Source organism: Tursiops truncatus, chromosome 14 (assembly GCF_011762595.2).
Source record: "Tursiops truncatus isolate mTurTru1 chromosome 14, mTurTru1.mat.Y, whole genome shotgun sequence".
Taxonomy (NCBI): Eukaryota; Metazoa; Chordata; class Mammalia; order Artiodactyla; family Delphinidae; genus Tursiops; species Tursiops truncatus.
In genome coordinates this window covers 15,210,120-15,234,689 of record NC_047047.1, presented here as the reverse complement: position 1 = coordinate 15,234,689, position 24,570 = coordinate 15,210,120, and the positions used below count along the sequence as shown (strand labels likewise).

General features: G+C 39.6%; 1 long non-coding RNA gene across 3 annotated transcripts in view; it reads right to left on the bottom strand.

The window, feature by feature from the left end:
- LOC141276382 (uncharacterized) overlaps positions 1–24,570 on the bottom strand; it is an 84,931-nt gene that overhangs the window by 3,702 nt on the left and 56,659 nt on the right. For 2 of the 3 annotated variants that reach the window (XR_012325874.1, XR_012325875.1), the window contains exon 5: positions 15,125–15,338. This is a non-coding gene — a long non-coding RNA (uncharacterized lncRNA). Of the gene's footprint in view, positions 1–10,776; positions 10,792–15,124; positions 15,339–24,570 lie in introns of those variants that run through there. The other variant, XR_012325876.1, reaches the window with a different exon arrangement.

The following is a 24,570-nucleotide window of genomic DNA, read 5'->3' as shown; positions in this document are numbered from 1 at the left end:
AACATCTCAGCATGTAATGTATCACTTACGTCTATGTGTGGGCTCTCCATGGCCTGGTAGCTGCACATCCAATTTAGATAAGCCACAGGAAAACAATTTCCTTACCAAATTGGTGGAAAGGAAAGATACCATCTCCAAACAACTAACACAAAATGAAACTATAAAAGTGTGGTAAGATAAAAGAGAAGTTATCCTTACCAGGTAGAGAACATGGACATGTTTTATGGACCTAATTACCAGAAATGCTAATCAGTGAAGAATCTCATACAAAAGGCTTCCTCCACTCCCTGGCCAGGAGGGAGGGCTCTGTAATAAAAGGAATCTTTGTGCTATGGATAGAAAGAGGGAAACTAACCCCTACATTTTAGACCCATTATCCTATAGTAATTTCCTCTTTACTCTCATGGTTACCGAACACAAGTTGTGTGCCCAGCGCACAGTGAGACCAAACAAACCAAAATGTCGGAGTTTGGAGCAGAGAAAGGTTTATTGCAGGGCCAAGCAAGGAGAACAGGTGGCTTGTGCTCCCCAAAATTCCAAAGGTTTTCAGCAAAGCATTTTTAAAGGCAAGGTGAGGGAGGGGCGTATCTAGTTGTGGCAAACTTATTAGTGTGGGAATCCTTTGTTCTTACAGCTGTCCACATAGGTCAGGTCATGACGTTCCTGTAAACCTCCAACAAGACAAATGTTATTCTCTGTTTTGCAACTTTTTAGCTCTATATGAATGGGAAAGTGTTATACTCTTAAAGGTCAGAGCCTTGAGATTGGGCTATCCTGTATATTTCAGGCTATAGGCAACATTCTTAACTCCAAGCAAAGGCAATAGGATACAAAGGTTAAAGTAAAAGAAACAGATATAATATGGAGTCACATTTGTTCTTCCCTATTACACCACCTGTCTTCACTTCGAACATCTCAGACCCAAACAAAACCCATCATAAGTCTCAAGCTTCCACAAATGAGTCATAGGAGTGTTCCTCCTCTAAGATAAACAAGGAGATGGGAACAGTTCACATGTGATGCCACCACCCCTCTTCCACTAAAGGGTTCAGGGCACCACTCTCTAAGATAGGCCATCTCTGTATGAACATAGAGTTGTAAATTTTAGTCGCTTGTCCATTTTCTTCTTGGCCATTTTGTTAAAATTATACTAAAATAGCAACAACAAACACAGCAAAATATTCTACCTATAAATGAAAAGAGATTTTTGTTTATAACCCTGAAGTTGAAGCTTTAGCAATAGAGGCCGAAGCTGGTGTTATAGGCACAGTGGACAGATGTAGAAAGCAAGAGAGACAGGAAGACAGTGGTCATAACTGCAGAGACCATGAAGCAGAATCCAGCTCCTCTTCTTAGGGGTTAATATCTGCTTTCTCCATCTCTCCTGGGACTTGTTGTCCAAGAGTAGAGAACTAGGGAAAGCCTCAAGGATTTTGGTTGGAAAAGCATGAGCCAAGTCAGACTCAGTTATAATGCAGGTCAGTATTGCACAGGGAAAGAAAATAACACATATACATAGAGATGCCATCATGTTTTGGGGGGTGGGTTGGGGTGAAAACAAGAGGCATTAATGCTGCAGTGGGATAAGCTGTTACCTGAGGCTGGAAAAGCCAAGTGAACTTTCAAATAGGGACCCTCCCTCCCCAAATGTCTAATTAGTACTGATTGGTCTCACACTCTGCCTCACATCAGCTTGCTGGCAGCAGACACTGTAACATGCTTTATCTCTCTTGTCCTGAACTTTTCCCTACTCAACATAGTGTGAAGGGTGAAGAAATTATTTTATCATACAAATGGCCTGGACTCCATGAAAGCTTTGTAATTGCCAAGTCCTGTGACGTGGGATGTGGGACTTAACCTTTGGGCCTCCGTTTTCTCAGCTACAAAATGGGGATGATTACAGGTGCTTTCTCGTTTTATTGAAACAATAAAATGGAAAGTATTGGCAGCCCAGTGTGTTGCCTCTCATAAGCAATCAATAAACTTAGTTCCTTTTCTCATTCTCTGACTCATCAAGAGTAAGCCCAGCTCTGTGTCACCTGGAAGCTAAGTAGCTCAGTTCTCTAATTCAAAAAGAACTTCTTTTCCAAAGGACAATTAATGGAGAAAGCACTGAGCCAGGAGCCACGCAAACAGGAGGCTAAGCCTCTGGTTTGCAAACATCTTTTAAGCAGCTTAACTCTTTCTTAAAAGAAATCCTACGTAAAATGCATGCAGATCTAAGTTGAAACCTGGCTATTTGCCTTTCTACTAATTTGCACCCAGCCCCACCAAGAAAATCCCTCAGCAGAGTTCAAAAAGCGTGGACTTGATGGTTTTCACTTGTCCTTTTTTTTTTTTTTTGCAGTACGCGGGCCTCTCACTGTTGTGGCCTCTCCTGTTGCGGAGCACAGGCTCCGGATGCACAGGTTCAGCGGCCACGGCTCACGGGCCTAGCCGCTCCGCAGCATGTGGGATCTTCCCGGACCGGGGCACGAACCCGTGTCCCCTGCATCGACAGGCGGACTGTCAACCACTGCGCCACCAGGGAAGCCCTCACTTGTCCTTTTAATCTATGAACACCATTCGCCCATTTTGTATGTGTTTCAGTTTTTTAAAAACATATATTAATCTTTCTCTAATAACTATAATTTGTTGTAAATTTATTTATTTATTTTTGGCTGTGTCGGGTCTTTGTTTTTGCGCACAGGCCTTCTCTAGCTGTGGTGAGCGGGAGCTACTCTTTGGTGCAGTGCGTGAGCTTCTCATTGCAGTGGCTTCTCTTGTTGCAGAGCATGGGCTCTAGGCATGTGGTCTTCAGTAGTTGCAGCACGCGGGCTCAGTAGTTGTGGCTCACAGGCTCTAGAGCACAGGCTCAGTAGTTGTGGTGCATGGGCTTAGTTGCTCTGCGGCATGTGGGATCTTCCTGGACCAGGGATCGAACCCGTGTCCCTGCACTGGCAGGCGATTCTTAACCACTGCACCACCAGGGAAGTCCCTTTAATAACTATAATTTAAATAAAATTTTAACACTCAAATAAAGCTCAAAAACACTACAATGTCCGGAATTCTACCATTAGAAATTTGAACCTTGAAGGCTCTTTAGTTTTCTGAGAGTCATCTATAAATCGCAAACTCCTTAAAAGGATTGGTACCATTTCTGTTTTAATCACAGGGATTTTGACCAGTCTGTGAAGACAAGGCCCAGACTGCCCAAATGAGAGATGCTCAAGATAGAAGAAGGAGGATCCAAGAGTAGCAGAAGTATAGAAGTGGAAGAAAGACTCCCTCAGCCTCTGAATAAACCCCATCATCTTACTCTCAGAATTCTCCATTATCCTGTAAAGAAAACCAATTTCTTTTGATGTATAAAACAAAGCCTGCTCCCAAACTCACATTTATTATTATTATTTAAGGCAAAAGATGAGTTTTAGGTGTTATTTCAAAACTAAAGATATTGTTCATTGTCTTCTTGCTGTCAGAGTACATTTCTAAGCACCAGTTATTGTTCCGTAATTTTGTTACTTATGAAATATACGTCTTGAGCATATAAACTAAGACAAGTGATCAGTAACTCAGTATAGGAATGTTCCATAGACGAACTTGTGGCAGGCCTACAAAACTGAGGAAGCGTCATCTCTCTTTTCCCTGCCATGTGGAATCAAGGGAAAAGGCCCATGAAGACAAGAGTGGACATGTAACAAAGAGTAATTTCTTAGTCACTCCATGTAAAGATGCATAATTATTTTCCCCAAAGCTTCCCCTTTTTACTCCCTCTTGATAAAGGTCTTTCCTAGTTATTATGCTGTGTGGGTTCTTCAGATAATAAGTGGGGTAAAAGCTGTACCCCATCTTCTCCCTGCAAGCAATTTTGACTAAGTATCCCAAAACTTGGATTGCAAAATGGTACAGTCAGTTATGCTCTAACAGGACCTATGTGTGCCTGAAATTCATCATGCTATGCAATTTTGTGCAATAAAAATTATAAGACTCATGGCGAAAATGGAGTTGGGAGCACAACATTCAAAACCTTTATCAGTGACACAAAAACAGAAGCTAAGAAACAAATCAAAATGATAGTCCAGTTTGACACATCTAACATGGTTAAGAAAAGCATAAATACAACAATAAATATGGGTCTTTACCTTGAGAAAGACCTGAAGTTTGCCAGGGTACATGGGTATTGGAAGAGTTGCAGATGTGAGTTATTGTGAAGTGGTAGAGAAGGATTATCTCACATCAGAAGGTTGAAGAGCCCAATGAGGAGGGATGTGGCTCATAGCACAGGCTGCACTGAGGGAGCTGGTAAGTGTGTGTGTACTTTCTGTGCCTTCTTCCATGTCACCATTCAGCAACATGCAGTTTCTGCATTCACTTAGTGTTTGTAGTAGACAAAATTGTGCACAAGCAAACACTCAACTCACATGGTGCTCAAATCATGCTCTAATATTTCAATCATGTTGGAACAAATTTGTATTCTCAAAACAAGCATTATAACAGAACTGACTTCTTATCTCTTATTGTCACCCTCCATTCCACCTGTAGAATAAGTTATCCTAAACAGAAATCTCATATTTTGTTTAATATGTCTCCAAAAAAAATCAAACAAACAAAAAGAACCAGGCAGTCTAGAAGAATGTATACTTTCTGAAGCATAATTGAACCTGACATTGAAGAAAAGTAAAGTTTGGAATGATGGCTAAAGGTAGACAAGCAGGGGGGAGTGTATGAACCAAAGACTAACCCAGACTTAGGACCAAGCTCTGTATCTCAGGAAAAGAGTCTCATTTCTGATGGGGTCAAGGCATCAAGGGACATGCAGCAGGGAGCATCACCTGCTGCCCTGATGTTAAATTGAAGAGTTTAGGGACATGTCCCAGATATCCCTATCTGCCTTTTCTAACTTGTTAGAATACCATCCATGAAGTCACCTAAACCTTCCTTTGAAGCCTCTAGCTATCTTCAGGAACACCATCATACAAGAGCTAGGAAAGAGCCAGGAACACAGTAACTGGGGCATTCGCTCACCATGTATTTAATTGAGCGATCACCATGTACAATGTCTAAGTAGAAAAAGAAGACTGAAACCCCATTCTTAAGAATCTAGCAACCTCACCGCAATCCTCTCTGGAGCTTACAGCTACCTTAAATTACAGAGCTTCTATACCCTGTATTGACAGCTGCTTCTTCCCTAACGTGTTTCTCAACTACTGGTACTCCGAGTCATGCAATTCTTTATCATGCAAGACTGTCCTGAGCATCACAGGACAATTAGCATCCCTACCTAACACTTGCCAAATGCCACTTGTGCACTTCAGTCTGAATGTCCAAAATGCCCCCACCATGTGGGAGGGGGTGTGGAGAAAAGGGAACCCTCCTACACTGTTGGTGGGAAGGTAAATTGATGCAGTCACTATGGAAAACAGTACAGAGGTTCCTCAAAAAAATAAAAATAGAGTTGCCATATGATCCAGCAATCCCACTCCTGGGCATATATCCGAACAAAACTATAATTCGAAAAGATACATGCACCCCTATGTTCATAGCAGCACTGTTTACAATAGCCAAGACATGGAAACCACCTAAATGTCCATCGACAGATGAGTGGATAAAGAAGGTGTGGTACGTATATACAATCGAATATTACTCAGCCATGAAAAAGAATGAAATAATGCCATTTGCAGCAACATGGATGGACCTAGAGATTACCATACTAAGTGAAGTAAGTCAGAAAGAGAAAGACAAATACCACATATCACTTATACGTGGAATCTAAAATATGACACAAATGAACCTATCTATGAAACAGAAACAGAGTCACAGATATAGAGAACAGACTTGTGATTGCCAAGGGGAAGGGGGTGGGGGAGGTATGGATTAGGAGTTTGGGATTAGCAGATGCAAACTATTATATATAGGATGGATAAACAATAAGGTCTTACTGTATAGCATAAAAAACTAGATTCAATATCCTGTGATAAACCATAACGGAAAAGAATATGAAAAAAAAAAAATATATATATATATATATATATATATGAATGAAACAGAATCACTTTGCTATACAGCAGAAATTAATACAACATTGTAAATCAACTATACTTCAATAAAATTTCTTTTAAAAATGCCCCCTTCACATGTTCAGACACATCTGGTAGGGGGCAAAGCCTCCAATTGCCCCTCACTCAACTTCATACTTCCTTCTCCCTGAAGACGCAGGCCTGCCCACTTCCTGAGACAAGTACTCAAGCTGTTTCCATTCATTTACCAAGAAGAAAACACAGCTGCCTGGGTCCAGCAGGAGAAGACACTACAGCAGGGAAGAGGAGAAAAAGAAAAACAGGAGAACCTTCAGGACTCCTCACCTATCTCCTCACTCTTATTACCCATAAAACTTTAATATCATTTAATCCTCAGAAAAATTCTATAAAACTGGTTTTGGTAAGGAAACTTAGACACATGTTCTTGATCAGGCTTGAGGTTAGAATCCAGTTGTCCTAATTTGTATTCCTCTGTTCATTTCACTACTGCTCATTGCTGTTACCTAGGATTGGGAAAAGAGCCTGAAATCTCTTTTACTAGCAGCTGGCTTCCCTGTTCCAAGTTCAATGGTAGTTTGAGTTTGTCATGGATGCTGTTCATGAAATATTTCCAGCTCTCTACCTTTGGGGGCACAAGATGGTATTAGACTTCCAACCCATCTCTGATTCTTTGAGGCTGCATGACTAGTTCTGGCCAATTAGCTGTGAGCATTTAATGGCCAGTTCAAGAAACTCACTCTCTTTTTCCCCTGACATAACAACTCCCGGCATTCAAAATTGTGTGGGTCCAAATGGAAGGAAGTGTTGGACAGAAGCAATCACTGACCTGAAGTAGACAAATAGTGTAAGCAAGAAAAGTCACTTGCTGTAATAAACAGCTAAGATTTAAGAGTTATCACTGTAGGTTGGTGTGTCCTATCCTGACTCATATCAAGTTACCTCCTTTACCCATATCTGCCCGTGAGTTAGTTCTCAGACATTTGGATGGAATAAAAGAACTCCTAAGATCTAACTCTACATCACACATACACACACACACACACACACACACACACACACTCACACACACATAGCATGGGGCCCTAATTTCTTGGTAACAAGTGCGTCCTCTGTCATCCTCCCTCCGATTTTTAAATTTCGGTCATTTCACCTCTCACACTCCTTTCTCACCCCTTTTGAAGCATCAGTCATAATATAGAGTGGAATCAGCTCCAAGATATTCAGTTATTTCTCTTTTGGTTTCCCCCTCCCCTATTCAACTGCAAGCTCTGGGAGAATAGGTAATGTGCCTCATTCCACTCTGTCGACCATAGAAACTGGCCTTGAGGAAACAATACACAAACATTTGTTAAATAACTGACCTTCATAATCTAGTGCCAACAATAAAAGGAGGAGAAAAATTATCCAGAAAAATTCACTTTTCCTCCAACAATGCTGAGAAGAATAAGAAATGAGGAGACACCCAGGTAGAGGGGAATATTTATGGAAATATAATGCATGCAAAAAACTTTGGAAAGTTAGAGGAGAGTATAAACATATAATCAATTACTACCACAATATAGAAGGGATTTTTTTCCTTTATCACCAGGAAAACTTTTCACTAGTTACATCGTGCCCCATAAGTTATACTTTATCAGCTATCAAATAAAAGACTTTTTATCTCTTTCTGGGTCTATGGTTAACAAAAATTCGGCTCCTGGTTTATATCTGATGAATACCAGGATGACTCCAGAGGGAACCCGCTCAATAATCCTATAGCTCATTTCCCTCTCATCCTACTCAGCTATTCCAGATATCCATTGTTGACAAAGTGAAATATGATATTGATCTAGCACTGCACTGTTCAGTCTCCCTGAATCTTTGGGGGTCATTGGCTGGCTGATAGATGAACACAAGTGTGATAATCACTTTTGAAGTAAACTGTCAAGTACATGTACCACGCTACATGCTGTACTGAGAACCAGGGAAATTGGTTTCTCCCTAGGGGGGTGCTGTCATAGAATCACACTTAATAAAACTCAAACAAATGCTGGAGAAGCAGAGGTTATTACCAAAGCATGCTACTACTTACATCCTCTGTGATGGAGATCATCTTATCCTAGCCTCTCAGCTTTGGAGATCTTGGTTCTCTCAGTCTTCGGGGGACATTCTGAACCATAATAAGAGCTTAACCTGAGACTAAAATAATAGTAATAGTGGTGCAAAGGGAACATTGTGCCAGGCACAATAATTGTACATGCATCACCTTGGAAAGGTGACACAGTGGTTGAGAATACAGACTCTAGAGCTCTTGTCGGACTTCAAATCACAGCTTTCTATTTATTAGTTGAGCAAGTTATTTAACCTCCCTGTGCCTACTCAGAGAGAGAGAGAGAAAGAGGCGGACATAGATAAAGATACCTATAGTGTGTGTATGTGTATTTATGTATTTATATATGTTTACAGATGTCCAATGAGATTAGTATGACCAGCACATCCATTTCACAAAACAGAACCTGAGAGTCAGTGAGGTAACAGGAACAACGAGTTTACAGTAAAACCAGCAATCAAATCCAGAATTTTTTAATGCTAAGAAACATATTCTTAAATTGTAGGCATGCTGGGCTTCCCTGGTGGCGCAGTGGTTGAGAGTCCGCCTGCCGACGCAGGGGACACAGGTTCGTGCCCCGGCCCGGGAAGATCCCACATGCCGCGGAGCGGCTGGGCCCATGAGCCATGGCCGCTAAGCCTGCGCGTCCGGAGCCTGTGCTCCGCGGCAGGAGAGGCTACAACAGTGAGAGGCCCGCGTACCGCAAAAAAAATAAAAAAATAGTAGGCATGCTGTCAACAGATATTTATTAGTCAACAAATATTTATTGGGCACCTACTCTGTGCCAGGTACCCTGCTAGGCACTGAGCCATGGGGCTCTGTCACTCACAGCCAAAGCTGGGCAAAATGATGGAAGAAATTCATACCCAAAATATGTTTTTGGTATTCTTTCAATGATGCTTTAACCACTAAAGCTATATCCTTATACCCTCCACCCTCACTCTTATAACTCACTCAGGTAGATTTTCCCTGGGCAGCATCCTAGAAACCTTTCCATATTCTCAGACCTATTGTCCTGATTCCTATTTCTGAGAGCCCTCCCCTTTGTTAAGTGACAGCAAGCTACCCTGGATAAATCAGATGACAACTAGTTCTCCTCATGAAGAAAACATTAGGAATCTGTTAAGGGTCCCAAAGGCAAGTTCAAACTAAGACTTTATGGTGATGGTGGAATAGATTCCTAAATTGGATTACAGGTTGGACTCTTTCAAATCTAAGATAATACAATTCAATATGCTAAGATCATATCCTTGAAACTGACTCTAATGGTGGGATTTCTTGTACTGTAGTCACATTAGAAGGAGAAGCCATTGGATAGAATTGAACTTTAGGGATTACGTATTTTCAGTGTCATTTTATCAACCATGAGAGATGGCAAGCCTACTCAGTATCTCTTACAGTGGCCCATTTGAACTTGACAACATCAAAGGCTTAGGGTTGCTACATGTTATTCTTGTAACAGAGGAGGGGAATCTCTCTGTGATGGATATGATCCCACTTCCAACTCCTAAATAGTAAAATCAGGAAATCACTGTGATGAGTTGAAGATAGAAATGCAGTTCACAAAGTCAAGTACAGCCAGTTTTAATTAAGTAACCTCACCCTTTTCTTCCAAATTGTCTAATTGTCCAATCCTCATCCAGGTTAGTTAATGCACTGTGGTTTTCAAATTGATCTCCTAGTCCCTCTAAGCATGTTAAACTCTTTCTCTTCATAGGCAAATTATTAGAAAAAAAGCACAGGCTTACTGTAAGTCTTCCTTCCTTGCCTCTCTTTCATCCTTTGCTCATCAACTGATGGCAAGATCTGTCCCCGCCTCTCACTTTAAGGCCATTGAGCCTGTCTGATATGTAGTTTTAGACTGTTGCTCTGCTATCCTATGTAAACTGTACTTGCATCCCCTCTTTGAGCTTTTTCCAAAACCCAGCCTTTTTGTTATGACCCCAATGCTAAACCTATCACTGTCAGTCCAGAGATACTGTTCTTCAAGTTTCTATCATAGAGTTTGACTATAAATAAAAGCAGGAAAATAGAACATTAGTGTCGGAGGGAGGGTAATGTGAAGACTATAGTTTTTTTAAAAAAAAAAAGAGATGTAAATTATTTTAGCATATTTAATACTGGAAATGATCCAACAGAAAATGAGAAAATTAATCATGTAGAGGGAGGGGGTACTTGCAGGAGTCAATTCTTCACAAAGAGAAGAATTCACAAAAAGCAATCAGTTAAGGGGGGAAATTTAATCTTTCCCCAGAAAAATGGAAGATCTTAACCTGGCAGCTTCTGATATCCTGAATGATCTTTTAAGAATTTTTAATTTTCACCAAAAAAAAATCCTTTCACTGTTATGATAGTTTCTTCAATGTGTCTGTACACAAAACCATTCAACCAACTCACCGGTCAAGTGTTTATAAAATGATTGCTTTCAAATTGAGAAGGGTAAAAGTCCCTCAAGATCCCCAAACACTGACTCACAACAAAACAGAGGGAGGCAAAGCCTCTGACATCTCAAGTTTATTGCAGTTGCCTGTGAATCCAGAGGCAAATTTTACCAGCATCCCTCCTGCTCCTAGGAAATCAGATCAATGGTTCTTACCTTTTGCCTCTGTCATAACCACAAGTGCATATTTTCAAACATTCACATTTTTGTGCTCTACCCCAGTCTTGATGAATCAGAATCTCCTGGGGAGAATGGACACAGAAGGGCAAGATGCAAGGGTATGCTTTATTTATTTATTTTTTTTTGCAAACTCTTCCAGCTTTCTTACGTGCACTGAAACTCAAATCCTAAAGAGAGGATCACATGTAGTGGTCTTTATATTCATTGTTTTCCCATTCTTGTTTTTCATAAGCCCTTGTTATATATCTACCGTGTGCCAGGTTCTGTGTTCGGTTTCGAGTATACAAGTTGAAAAACTAGATGGTCCCTGGGGTTTCCCTGGTGGCACAGTGGTTAAGAATCCACCTGCCAATGCAGGGACATGGGTTCGAGCCCTGGTCTGGGAAGATCCCACATGCCACAGAGCAACTAAGCCCATGTGCCACAACTACTGAGCCTGTGCACCACAACTACTGAAGCCCGTGCACCTAGAGCCTGTGCTCTGCACCAAGAGAAGCCACGGCAATGAGAAGCCTGCGTGCCTCAATGAAGAGTAGCCCCTGCCCGCTGCAATTAGAGAAAGCCTGCATGAAACAATGAAGACCCAGCACGGTCAAAAAAATAAAATAAATAAATTTTTAAAAAGACCAGTAGGATATTAGAAATGAAAAAAATATATATATATTATATATATTATTTATATAGATATTTATATAGATATTATAGATATATATATTATAGATATATACTATATATAATATAATATATATAATTTTTTATATATATTTTATAATTTTTTTTTATATATATATAAAACATCTTCTTAAACCAATCATCTGTTGATGGCCTCTGGGTTGTTTCCATGTCTTGGCTACTGTAAATAGTGCTTCTATGAACATTGTGGTGTGTGTATCTTTTTGATCGCAGGATCATATGGTAGCTCTATTTTCAGTTTTTTAAGGAACCTCCATACTGTTCTCCATAGTGGCTGTACCAATTTACATTCCCACTAACAGTGCAAGAGGGTTCCCTTTTCTCCACACAGTAGAGGCTGAATTTGAGGAGTCAAGAGAGAGTATCTGTGAAGGATCAAAACTTGACTGTTGACTAGACATGAAAGTTTTCTTTCAGTATTTGAACTCTACATAGTTTCATACTAAATTTATTCACACATAAGCCTCTAAATTGTCCCTTTTTTTTTTTTTTTTTTTTTTTTTTGGGTACACAGGTCTCTCACTGCTGGGGCCTATCCCGTTGCGGAGCATAGGCTCCGGACGCGCAGGCTCAGCAGCCATGGCTCACGGACCCAGCCGCTCCCCGGCATGTGGGATCTTCCCGGACCGGGGCACGAACCCATGTCCCCTGCACCGGCAGGCAGACTCTCAACCACTGCGCCACGAGGGAAGCCCTAAATTGTCCCTTTTTTGACCAACTTCTCTGATCTCACCCAGACTTCCAACAGCTGGCAGTACCTTGGTTAAAAATCTTCTGGTAGAAGCTTCCACAGCCTACACAAAGAAATTTCACCTCCTTATGAATAATGACCCCACATACCATGACTCCATCTACATTTCCAATTTTGTTTCCCACTACTTCTCTGCACATACTGAGAGTAGGTACACTGGATTTTTCACTGTTCCCTAAGGAATGGCTTTACTCACAGTGTTCTCATCATTCAAAATCCAATTCCACATTTAAGACTCAGTCCAAATTCCACCTTGTCCATGAAGCCTGCCCTAATTGTTTAAGCTGGTGGTAATCTCTTCCTCCTTTTCACATAGCCCTGTGGTTTAATATCTCTTGTTTACCTTAAAAACATTTATCTCCACTCCATACTTGATTCTAAGCTGTTTGAAGCTATAACAAGTGTCCCTCACCCTCGTATCTCTGTCCCTAGTCTGATGTCTTCTGCATCATAGGCAACCATGAAGGCCTCCCTGGACTGCAATCATATTCATTAATTACAGATTTGAAAGAACTTCTTCAGCTTTCTCCAAGAGCAACAAAAAAAAAATCAAAAGATTTATAGTTGTAGAGAGTAATATTTTGGCTAAACATAAGATATTTTAATAACTAACCATTGGAACTCTACTTAATATTCTGTAATAACCTATATGAGAAAAGAATCTGGAAAAGAATGGATACATGTATATGTATAACTGAATCACTTTGCTGTACCCCTGAAACTAACATAACATTGTAAATCAACTATACTCCAATATAAAATAAAAATTAAGTTAAATTAAAAAACTAACTATTGGATGGTTTTACCCTCAGCTCCTGCTTAATGGGAATATGATTTCAGATCGTATATTTACAGAGTAAAATTAGGCCATACCACAACTAAATTTAGCTAACTGGTAGCATTAGATATCATGGGAATTGTTGTATAACCCAGAAAGTCTTATTAACTTTACTTTAAGACTATATATATATAAAACCAAGCAGGACCCTACTCCCTTCCCCATATCCTCTGCTTTAGCTCCTCTCTGAAGCACCTAGATAATAGTATCTGACGCATACTTCCTGAGTTGTTTTACAGATGCTAAAACCACCACTAAACAGAAGAAATTAACTACTTGATGGTCATGAGTCCCCAGACCTATATGTGCCTAAGGATTGATAATATTAACTGCTCTGTTACCTCAACATCAACCAATCAGAGAATTGTTCATGAGTTGATCTCATACCCTGTGACCCCTCTCCCACACTTGGCTTTTAAAAATGCTTTGCTAAAATCCTTCAGGGATTTCCAGGTATTTTGAGCACAAGCCACCCATTCTTTTTGCTTGGCCCTTCAATAAACATTTCCCTCCTCCAAACTCTGACATTTCAATTTGTTTGGCCTCACTGTGCATCAGTAACATATATAATGGGGATGAGTTCAAGGAACATACCAAGTTTGCTTAACCCAATATTCCTTTGCTGGGAAAATTCTCTTTCTCCTTTTTTTTTTCCCCACACTGTGGCAAACTGCTGGGAAAATTCTTAATCAGAAAAGGGGGCAAGAGACCTTCACAGAACCAGGACCCATCTCCAAGTGCCAGAATTTATTATTAAGCTCTGTCCCACTAGATCCTCTGTGATTCTTGGTAGGCAAGTGTTATACTGAAGTCTTTTCACTTACAATGACTAAAGGAAAATTTTTTGTAAGATTTAATAAGAATACCAGCTTCTTTAATGGTTTTCTATATGTGCTCAGGTAGCTCAGATACTGCCATCACAGCATAAAATTCCAGACTCTTTTGAATATATTTCATGCTTCTTTTTAATGACCTCATCAGACAAATCAGATTTTTTGCAAACAAGACCAAAAAAATTATCTTACAGTGATTTGTGGCCTTCAGTGATCAGACAATACAGAATACAGGCTTTTAGAATTGCCAAACTATTACAATAATGAGAGAAAAGGTGCAGACAGAATAAGAGCAAGATATTTACCTTACCCTTGAGGAGTTTATAATCTAGGTGTAGAGATGATATGAACCCAGAATATATAGCAGTGAATGAAAACATAACAGCTCATAACCAAGAAGCTATGACATAGGAGGGTGGGAGGATAATGGCTTACAGTTAGAAGAGTAAGGTAGAGTCCCAGTTTTGCTTCTTGCTTGCTGTACATCTTCAGAACAATTACCTAATCTCTCTGAGCTACTGAGTCCTCTTCTGGAATAATATTTGCCTTACAGAGCCATTTTGAGGATTTAATAGAGAGATAATGTGTGTGAAAGAAAACTTGATAAACTGTAAACCTCTGTACATACAAATCCATTCACTTCACAGACATTTATTGGAAGCTCACTATATGTCAAATACCATCCCCGGCACTACAGAGATCTGAAGATTTAAAAGATATAGTCCTTTCCCTCGGAGAGGTCAATGAAGCCAGGTGGTCTGACAGGCTTCCTTTGGAGGAAGAACTGGGAACCATGAGAACTGGGGTAATGAGAGGAATCAAGAAACGAGAGTGAGACCTGAAACTTCTAGGTTTTGTAGGATATGTACAGTATAGAGAGTTATCAGTGAAAACAATGTTGCCTGCCTGTCATATCCGTAAACAAAGGATGTTACAGCCATCAAGCCATCACATTACAGCCAGCCCAATGGTGAGCCCTGAGGGAAATTAGGATAGAAACAGGATGCCCACTATCAAGCCATCAGCCACTGCAGCCACCTCACAGTGGTGCATCCTGAGGAGACTCAGGATGAGAAAGCACAGGATACTGGCCCTAGATAGCTGAGGTGCATATCAAAGGAATGATTTCAATAAGCCCAGATTCTTGCATATTCCCATACATAGAAAATCACTAAATTCCTTAAGATATGTAGTTTTCTTTAATTAACAATAATCTTTTGATGTTCCGACTACCTGGTCTTTGTTGCAAAAACCCCTCTATATCCTGGCTCCCCTCTTACCTCTTCAGAGCAGTCCCTCAGAGGTATCTAAAAGGTTGCGTCCTGGGCTTAAGTCCTCAGTGCTGTCTGCCAAATAAAACATAACTCTCAACTTTTAGGTTGTGCAATTTTTTCTCTATTGACAGAGTCTGGAAGAAAGAAGGGGTTTTTCAGGCAACGAGGATGTATCTCCTAGAGATGGGCAAGTCTGGCATTTCTTGAGTGCGGATCCTGCCTAGAAGAAAGAAAATAAACCATGTGTCTACTTCGAGATCAGGATTATTGAACTCAACCAATGCGAAGTAAAATAGTTGAATTATTCAGTTAAATCAATAGTAACACTCTAAGGTAAATGCATTTAAGCAAAAGAATCTGCTGACTATGCTCAGATTTGGAGAAGTCCCTGCTTGCTTAGGCCAAAGGAGTTCATCTAAGAAAAGCGAGCAGATACCAAGAAGTTAGCCAAAAAGGTGGTTTTAGAGGACTTCTGTGGCTCATTTAAGCTAAGCTGGCAAACAGACTCCATCTCAACTGCCACTTCCCATCAGTAGGTAGCATCTGCCTGGAGCACCCCCTCCAGAAGAATGCTAAGGCTTTGTCTGAGCTCAGTGGGAGAGCCCTGTTGTGATACTATATTAATGGTTGCCTTGAACACTGGCTGACAGAGTAGGCACTCAAGCCTTCTCTTTGCCAGCCCTGCTTATACCTGTCCTAACTCCCTCCTGAGACCTGAGCATGGAGAAGTGAGGTTCAGAATAATGGCTCTGAAGGCTTTCACAGTCAGTTTCACTAGATTGGATTCAATAAAGCAGGAAAAACCTCATATCACCTACAATATTCACTAAAATGAAAAGATTTTCAACTGAGCTTTTAGCAAAGCAAACCACAGTTTTCATTAGAACCTCCTAGTAGAATAGAGTATAAATAGTATAAATGAAGGTTTTTGCTTTTACGAGGATAGCTCATCTAAAGACACAGATGAAGGGTTACTCCTGACCTTGAATAGCTCACAGCCTACTGGGAGAAAACAATATGAAAACAAATAATAACACAATAAACAAAGTGTTATATAACAACATTTTTCAAAGGGTTCAGTGCCCTTACTTTGCTTAGGTTAATTTGAAGAGCAGTGGCACAGAAAGGAAACATCAAACCCATTTTCTCATCTCCAGGCTGAATCCACATACAAATATGTTTTCTAATGGGTCCTGGAGCAGTAGAGGGTTAATAGCAGGAGTCCCTCCCATTTTATGTTGGTCCAATTCGTAACCTCTTGTCAGGGAGAAGCCCTCTGTTACTCTCTTGCCAGACTACCCCCAAATTCCTGGAAAACCTCAACTCTAGAGTGAGATCACATAACTCACTGCCCATGTGTGAACGCCTCAGACATAAAATCTTTGTAAAAATTTACCATGAAAGAAGCAGCACGGTATGGATAAACAGAGAAGAAACGAGCTTAAAAGAGCAACGTTTCTAAATAGGCATGTTTCCCCTCTTCAGAATCATGGAGGCAAAATTCCCAGGGGCCCAAAACACCTACACTGTGGACAAGTGTGTTTTCTGATTCAAGATGGTCAGTATTGCTCCATGGAGCCGGAGCTGTGGAGAAGGACAGGAGATGGGCAGGGGATGAAGGACATGGGGAAAAACAGACAAGGAACTGACCTGGTTGCGCTAGCAACGGCTGGCCCAGCCCCTCCCAGGGGCCTGAGGCCAAGTGGCCTGTGACTGGATAGGGGCAGCAGGAGACCAGCCACAGCTGCCACCTGGTGTTCTCAGGTCAAACAGCACCCGCAGCTTCTTGGCTGAGACTGACAGGAGGCACCAGCTACAGAAACTGCCTGTCTCAGGCAGAGGACAAAGAAGGACTCTGGTGGCGCTTGCCTGGAGCACAGTCCTCAGAGGATCCCCCTGGGCTCAGTCAGAAAGAAATTAAACATCACCTGCCCAAGGGCTGGAAAGTTTTCCTGCCTTTCAGAAAGAAAAGAAAAAGTAAGGTCTCCGAGAAAAACACACTCCCCAACTAACATAATGAAGAGTGAGAAAAACAAATGCAAGATACCGCCACTAGCTACTGGACACCTACTATGTGCCAAGCATTTTGCTAGGAGCTTTCCATGTGTTATATTCCATGTTTTCACGTGTGATTAACCCCACTTTGTCCACAGAGAGACAGAAGGTGAGTGAGGTTAAGTCACATGTGCAACTGGCATAGTCAATAATGGTTGACTTGGGATCTGAATCCAAATGCAAATGATACCATATACTCTTTATTTTCTCATTTGGGGTCAAGTTGCCACCTAGTGTTTTTTTCATTTCAGCCTGAAAGTTTTCCTTTATTATTTTTTTTATCTGGCAGGCCTGCCCCTGATAAATTCTCTAAGCTCTTGTTGTTGTTTTTAGTATCATAATTTCTTAATTTCTTGTTCATTTTTGATCACTCATTTTACTAGATATAAAACTCTTGGTTGACAGTCTTATTGTTTCTCCAGCATAGATCGTATTCCACACCACTTGGTCATTGTGCATAACGTCTGTTGCTAGTATTCTGTTGAGGGTTTTTGTGTCTAGATTCATAAGCTATATTGGTCTGTAGTTTTCTTTCTTCTAGAGTTTTTGTCTGGTTTTGATATCAGTGTAATACTAGCCTCATAAAATAAGTTAGGAAGTATTGCTTCCTCCTCTATTTTCTGTAAGAGTTTGTAAAGAATTGATATTAATTCTTCTTTAAATATTTGGTAGCATTCACCAGTAAGCTCATCCGGTCCCAGGTTTTTCTTTGTGGGGAGTTTTTTTAAATTAATACTGCAATTTCTAGCTTCAGACTTTCTATTTCTTCCTGGCCAGTTTAGGTAGTATCTTTCTTTCTATGAATTTGTCCATTTCATCTAAGTTACCTAATCTTTGGCATACAACCATTCATATTACTCCCTTATCATTCTTTATGATTCTGTAAGTTTGGTAGTAATGTTCCCTTTCAGTTTTTACTTTAGTAATTTAGTTGCTCTCACCTTTTTCTTGGTCAATCTATCTAAAGATTCATGTATTTTATTGTTCTTTTTAAAATCCAACTTTTGTTTTAGTTAATATTCTCTATTGTTTTTCTAGTCTCTATTTCATTTGCTTCTGTTGTGATTTTATTTTCTTTCTCCTGCTTACTTGAGTTTCATTACCTCTTCTTTTTCTAACTTCTGAAAATTGAAGTTTATGTTACTGTTTTGAGGTTTTTCTTCTTTTCTGATATAGGTATGTACCACTATAAATTTCTTTTCTGACATAGGTATGTACCATATAGGTATGTACCACTACAAGCACTGTTTTAGCTGCATCCCATAAGTTTTGGTGTATTGTGTCTTCATTTTCATTCATCTCAAAGTGTTTTCTAATTCACCTTCAACCCATTGGGTTTTTTTAGTAATATTTTGTTTAATTTCCACATATTTGTGGGTTTCTCAATTTTTTTTTTTGTTTCTGATTTCCAATTTCATCCATTGCAATCATAGAACATACCTTGTAAGATTGCAATCCTTTTAAATTTATTAAGGTTTTTTTTTTGTTTTTCTGGTTTTTTTGGCCATGCAGCACAGCATGTGGGATCCTAGTTCCCTACCAGGGATCGAAACCATGCCCCCTGCAGTGGAAGCGTGGAGTCTTAACCACTGGACCACCGGGGTAAGTCCTAAGACTTGTTTTAAGGTGTAGCATATAGATCATCCTGGAGAATGCTCCATGGGTACATGAGAAGAAAGTGTATTCTAATGTTGTTGGATGGAGTGATCTAGAGATGTCTATTAGAACTACGTTGTGTGTAGTGTTGCCAAACTTGTTATTTCATTGTTGATCTTCTGCCTACTTTTTATTATTCATTATTGAAGTAGGGTATTGAAGTCTCTATTATTCTCTGTTCCTTCACTCAATGCAATCAGCTTTTACTTCACATATTTTTAACATTCTCTCTTAGGTGCATATATGGTTATGGTTATTATAACTTCCTGATGGATTGAAACTTTTATCATTATACAATGCCCCTCTTTATCTCTTGTAACATTTTTAAAGTCTATTTTGTCTTATATTAGTATAGCCACTCCAGCTTTCCTACGGTTGCTTCTTGAATAATATATCTTTTTCCATTTGTTTGCTTTCAATCTTTGAATCTAACGTATTTCTGCTGTAGATGGGATACAGATGGATCATGTTTATTTATCCATGCTGACAATTTCTTCATTATGATTATATTGTTTAATTCATTCACATTTAATGTTGCTATTGATATAATTTGATTTATATCTGACATTTTACTTTTGTTTTCTGGACATCTCAGGTCTTTTATGTTCTTCTGTTTCTCCTTTATGTGTTCTTTCTCATGAAGTGAATATTTTCTAGTGAAATGTTTTATTACCTTGAATGGTTTTTTTCAAATAATTTTCTTAGTGGTTGCTCCAGGGCTTTTAACATATATTTTTACTTACTGACTCTACTTCAAATTTATACTACCTTAATTCAAGTGAGATATAGAAATTTTACTCCTAATGCCTCTATTCCCTCTTACCCCTTTTTGTACTATTATTGCTACATATATATTACATTTATAGATGTTACAAACCCATCAATATTTTGTTATAATTTTTACTTCTATGTCTATAAAAGAAATTGAGAAGAGAAAGGGGAACAATTATATAGTTATAAAGTTTGTTATATTTACCTTTTTATTTACCATTTCTCATTCTTTTCATCTGTTCCTGTGGGTCTGAGTTATTATCTGGTATTATTTCTTTACTCCCAAGGTAGAACCTCTACCCTGTGGTTGGGAGCTAGATGAAGGAAGGGACCTCATGACCACACTCATCAGGAATTTAACCTCTTCAACTTGGAGTTGGAGGGGATGAGAAGTGGTGATTGCCTGCCCTTTTTAGTGAGACAGGTAAGTTTTAGTGAGAGCTGAGGGGAAAGGATGTCCCATCTTCTTGGCTACACCCACCCAGAATAGAGCTTTAGTCAAGCTGAGCTGGGATAAAGATAATGAGGAAGAGGGCCATGGATCAAATGCCACAGACTCTCACTATTGTTACAAAATTTTAGTGGGTTTTCTTGAGTATGCTATTTCTTCATTTTTTGTATACCTGAAGGATTATTTACAAAGACTTTACATTTTTTTAAATAGTTTTCACATCTCTGGTTATTTTGCTGAGGAATGCGTCTGTAGAGCTCCTCATGCTGTATTTTCAAAAGTGAACCCTCTCGTCCTATATTTTTACCGTCTTTTTTTGTTACATACATCCCTTTTTTCTTCTTAAACATTTTTATTGTTCATTTATTGCTCTCTGGTTTGATCATTTTGACAAGGCTTTGACAATTTTATTGATTATTTCTAAGAAAAAGATTTTAGTTTGACTAAGCATCTTTTACTTTTTACTTTCTATTTTGTTAATTTCTGCATTCATCTGTACTGATTTCTCTCAGCATATGTCTATATCAATATTTTTCCTCTACATTTTTTTTTTTTCAGTACGTAGGCCTCTGTCACTGTTGTGGCCTCTCCCGTTGTGGAGCACAGGCTCCGGACGCACAGGCTCAGCGGCCATGGCTCACGGGCCCAGCCGCTCCGCGGCATGTGGGATCTTCCCGGACCGGACCGGGGCATGAACCCGTGTCCCCTGCATCGGCAGGCGGAGTCTCAACCACTGCGCCAAAAGGGAAGTCCTCCTCTATATTTTTTGATGTACTTTTTTATGCTGTTTTAGCTTCTTGAGCTGAAATCTTAGCTCACTGATCTTCAGTCTTTCTTGTGTTCTAATAAATGAATTAAAACTATCAATTTTTCTCTGAATAATACTTTAACTTGAGACTTGATTCCACATATATATATAGTCCTTTTTTGTATTAAGCAACTCATGGATTCCACCTTAATTTATCTTTAAATCGTATGATGTTCAAAGGTTTTGTTTTGTTTTAGGTGAATTGACAGGGCTCTCTTTTATTTCAAATGTGAATGCATTTTAAATAATGATTCTAACCTTATACTTTTTGCTTTGGGGAATTTGTTATGATTTTATTTGCAAACATCTACATGGCTACATTTTATAAAATTATGGTGCAGACTGTGGAGGTGCAGTTAATTTCAATAAAATTGACTTCTGGGGAGGAATCACTTTATGAGTTTCTCACAATATGCTGTGGATATAAACATTCTCAGTTTTCAGAGCTTTTTCTCAGGTATATATCAAAACTGATTCTGTCAGTAGCCTCTTTTTTGCTGCTTCCCAGCCTTTACGCCTTTTTCTAAGGTATAGCATAGGAATGATTTAAAAAAAAAATCAGTGTCCTGTTTCCTTTTCTGGGATAGATCCATTATTCCTGTTTACAGTGAGGCTTATTAAAGAAAGATAAAATACTTGATTGCCTTTCACACAATTATGATGAAATTATAAAACATTAAGCAAAATGGCTGAGCAAACCCCAATCCAAGGGGTTCTAATGCTAAGCAAACCCCAAATCCAAGAGCTTCAGACATAGGATCTGCAGTTAAGAATAAGTAGAAAATTCACCCATGCATCATCCCGCATGCCTAAAAGCAAGCTCACATCCCTTTCCACAAACAAGAGACCAGAGAGTGGAGGAGTTTATTAGTTACTAAAGAAATACCTCCTGACCATGTTTAAGTGATTGGGCAAATACATTTTTCTTCAGAAACCAGTAACCCATCAGTCCTGGAAGTCAATCTCTTTGGCTAAACTACCACTTTACTTAAAAAGGATTATGATTTAAGGAGCAACACTGGAGATAGCTGTACTCAATGTAAAAAAAAATGTATAGATATAAATATCTTTAAATATAAATCAGATTCATAAGGGTGGTCAGATGGCAATTTACTATGACTTCCAAATGAGTATTAAAAATCCTTGAATAAAGCTGCATTGGAGGAAACATGATTTCAAGCAGCAAGGGTTGGGGGTCCTTCCCAAGGGATGCCCTTCCTAGGGTGCATTAGAGGAGAGCACAAAGTTCTCAAGAGCTAAGAGAACTACTTGTAGATGGGGATAGTCCAGCTCAGACCCTAGACCTTTCAGGACTCCATTCTAAGTATCTGCTCCTTAGGTTGGATACAAGGCAACTATACTCACACTGCCTACTGTGGCTTACTGATAATGTGCCAAAGGGCATTTCCTGGGAGAGAGTAAGCGTCTGGCCATCCTCACTTGCTCAGTCTCAAACTTTTCCATCCTTTGCCCCAGCCCTCAGGATACTGGTTGTATCTGGTGACAGACCATCATTCATTTGTTTGGGCTAATAATAATGACTTGACATTCTAGGGAGGATAAACACTTTATATTTTAACATAGGATTCCTGGAAGTATAGTATATTATCTCAAATAAATAAATTTCTAAAGTTAGGATTTGGAAACACCAAAGCATTTCTCTGTTGGTTCTATATTACATTGTGGAGGTTACTCGGGGCAAACACAAGGCCTCCTGTTCTGCTGGCTTCTTGCAGCTGAATTCCTCACTCACTGTCCCATAGCAAATACTAATTCAGTAGGCCCATCTCCTGAAGACACGTGACTAGGAAGATGCAGCATCACTGGCTCCATGGCTGAGCATCTCCATTTGCCAGGCGTAAACCATCTACAAAGTAAGGCACTGAATCATATCAGTTGAGCAACAGGAACAGAGAACCACTTAGCATGCAGATAAGGACCATTGGCTTTTTCATGTGCAGCAAGAGCTCCTCTCTTTTACTCTCTCTTTCAATACCTAGCAGACATTTACCTAACCCTTAATCTATAAACCAAATATTCATAAGACTAATACTAACTGACATGTTATTGTTAATTTTAGTTTGCAATTGCCAGAGAAAGATAAACCATATACCTCTGTAATTTTGAAGTCAATATTAGGAAGTTCAGTGACCAGATCTCACTTCAGTCATCCCTTGATACCCTTGTCACTGCCGTAATTCTGGATTGGCAGGACCATGAGGCATAACCAGGATGGTCATTCTGAAGGTGCATTCATCCCATGGGGAGGAACAAAATGGCTAAAAAGCGTAGAAGTAGTGAAAGGCAGACTGCTCAGGAAAGAAGGGAGTAAATTGATCAACTGGATAACTTTGGTTGAATCCAATGCTCATTATGTGTACTCATAATGAGTATTTGTATGCTCAAAAGTGGACAGTAATATGTGAGGCAGGCAAAAATCAAGTTATAGAAAGAAAGGGCTTCTAAAAAGGCAGGAGAATTTGTAGCAAGAATTTTGGATGAATTCATATACCATAAGGCAGCATTGCATTTTTAGCACCTTTCTCAAGAGGAAAAAGAAAAGTAACATTCTGTAGCTCTATATCAAGGGAATTTAGGAAGGATTGAATTATAATAAATGAATTTACATGAGGAATCATTTTTATCAAACATGAATGCTTAAGATGAAAGAATAAGACATTATGCAACCAAAGGGAGCTAAACCTCTTTAAAATAATCCTGTTAGAATGTGAATTTTAGGATCTGATAATTTATGAATGTCACCAATCCCTGGCCTGTAACCTGTATCTTCGACTCCATGACAGTCTATTCAAAAGAAGGAAATGCTCATTCCCAAATGTGTCTGAATTTACATTTCATCTACTTTCTCATTCCAAGTCCAGCAGCACGGGCAGAAAATACTGTCACCCTGAAATACACTCTAAGGGCCTATGTGAGTTCTGCAGGAGGCTGTGATGTGAACAGTGCTTAAAGGGCTCCCCACCACCACGACAACTCACATACAGCCCCACAGGATGACACAGAACCTGGAATGGTGTCTTTCTTTTAATCCTAGAATTGCCCCAAGAAGTTCTTTGTTAACACATACAAATACCCTCTTTTGGAGCAGTGGTATATTAAACCAATCACCCCACCAAAGTCAATCATTGATTAGTTCCTAAATAGGAACCTGAAAGAATATGACAAGGAAAATGTAAGTTTTAATGGTAGAGGAAGATATTGGTAAAAGTCTCAAAAGATGCTTCTCAAACTTGGCTGATCATCACAGTCACCTGTAGGACATATTCAAAACACAGAATCTTGTACTCTCCTCAATGAAGTGCTGATTCATTAGCTCTGGAGTTTAATGACGAGTATGGTTTAGGATCCAATTCAGGTCAGTCCTGGAAGGGTCTCAACAGTGGTGAGCCCTACGCAGCCATCAGGCAGCACCTAGGCAGTGGGCACACTCGAACACCAGTTACCCCTCTCCTCTCCCTTACAGGAGGGTCAGGGCACAAACACAAGGAACTAATGACAAGATGAGGGATCAAAGCATCAGCCTCATAAATGAAAGCCTGAAGTGCAAGGTAAAGCCCATTTACAAGCTTAATCAGCAAAATAGAGGCCAAGAACACGAGTCATGGGCAAGCATTGTCTTTTCAATGCATTAGCCTCCTCGCCTAGGTGATGAGGTCCAAGAGAAGTTAGCCTCCCACCAACTTCACCAAT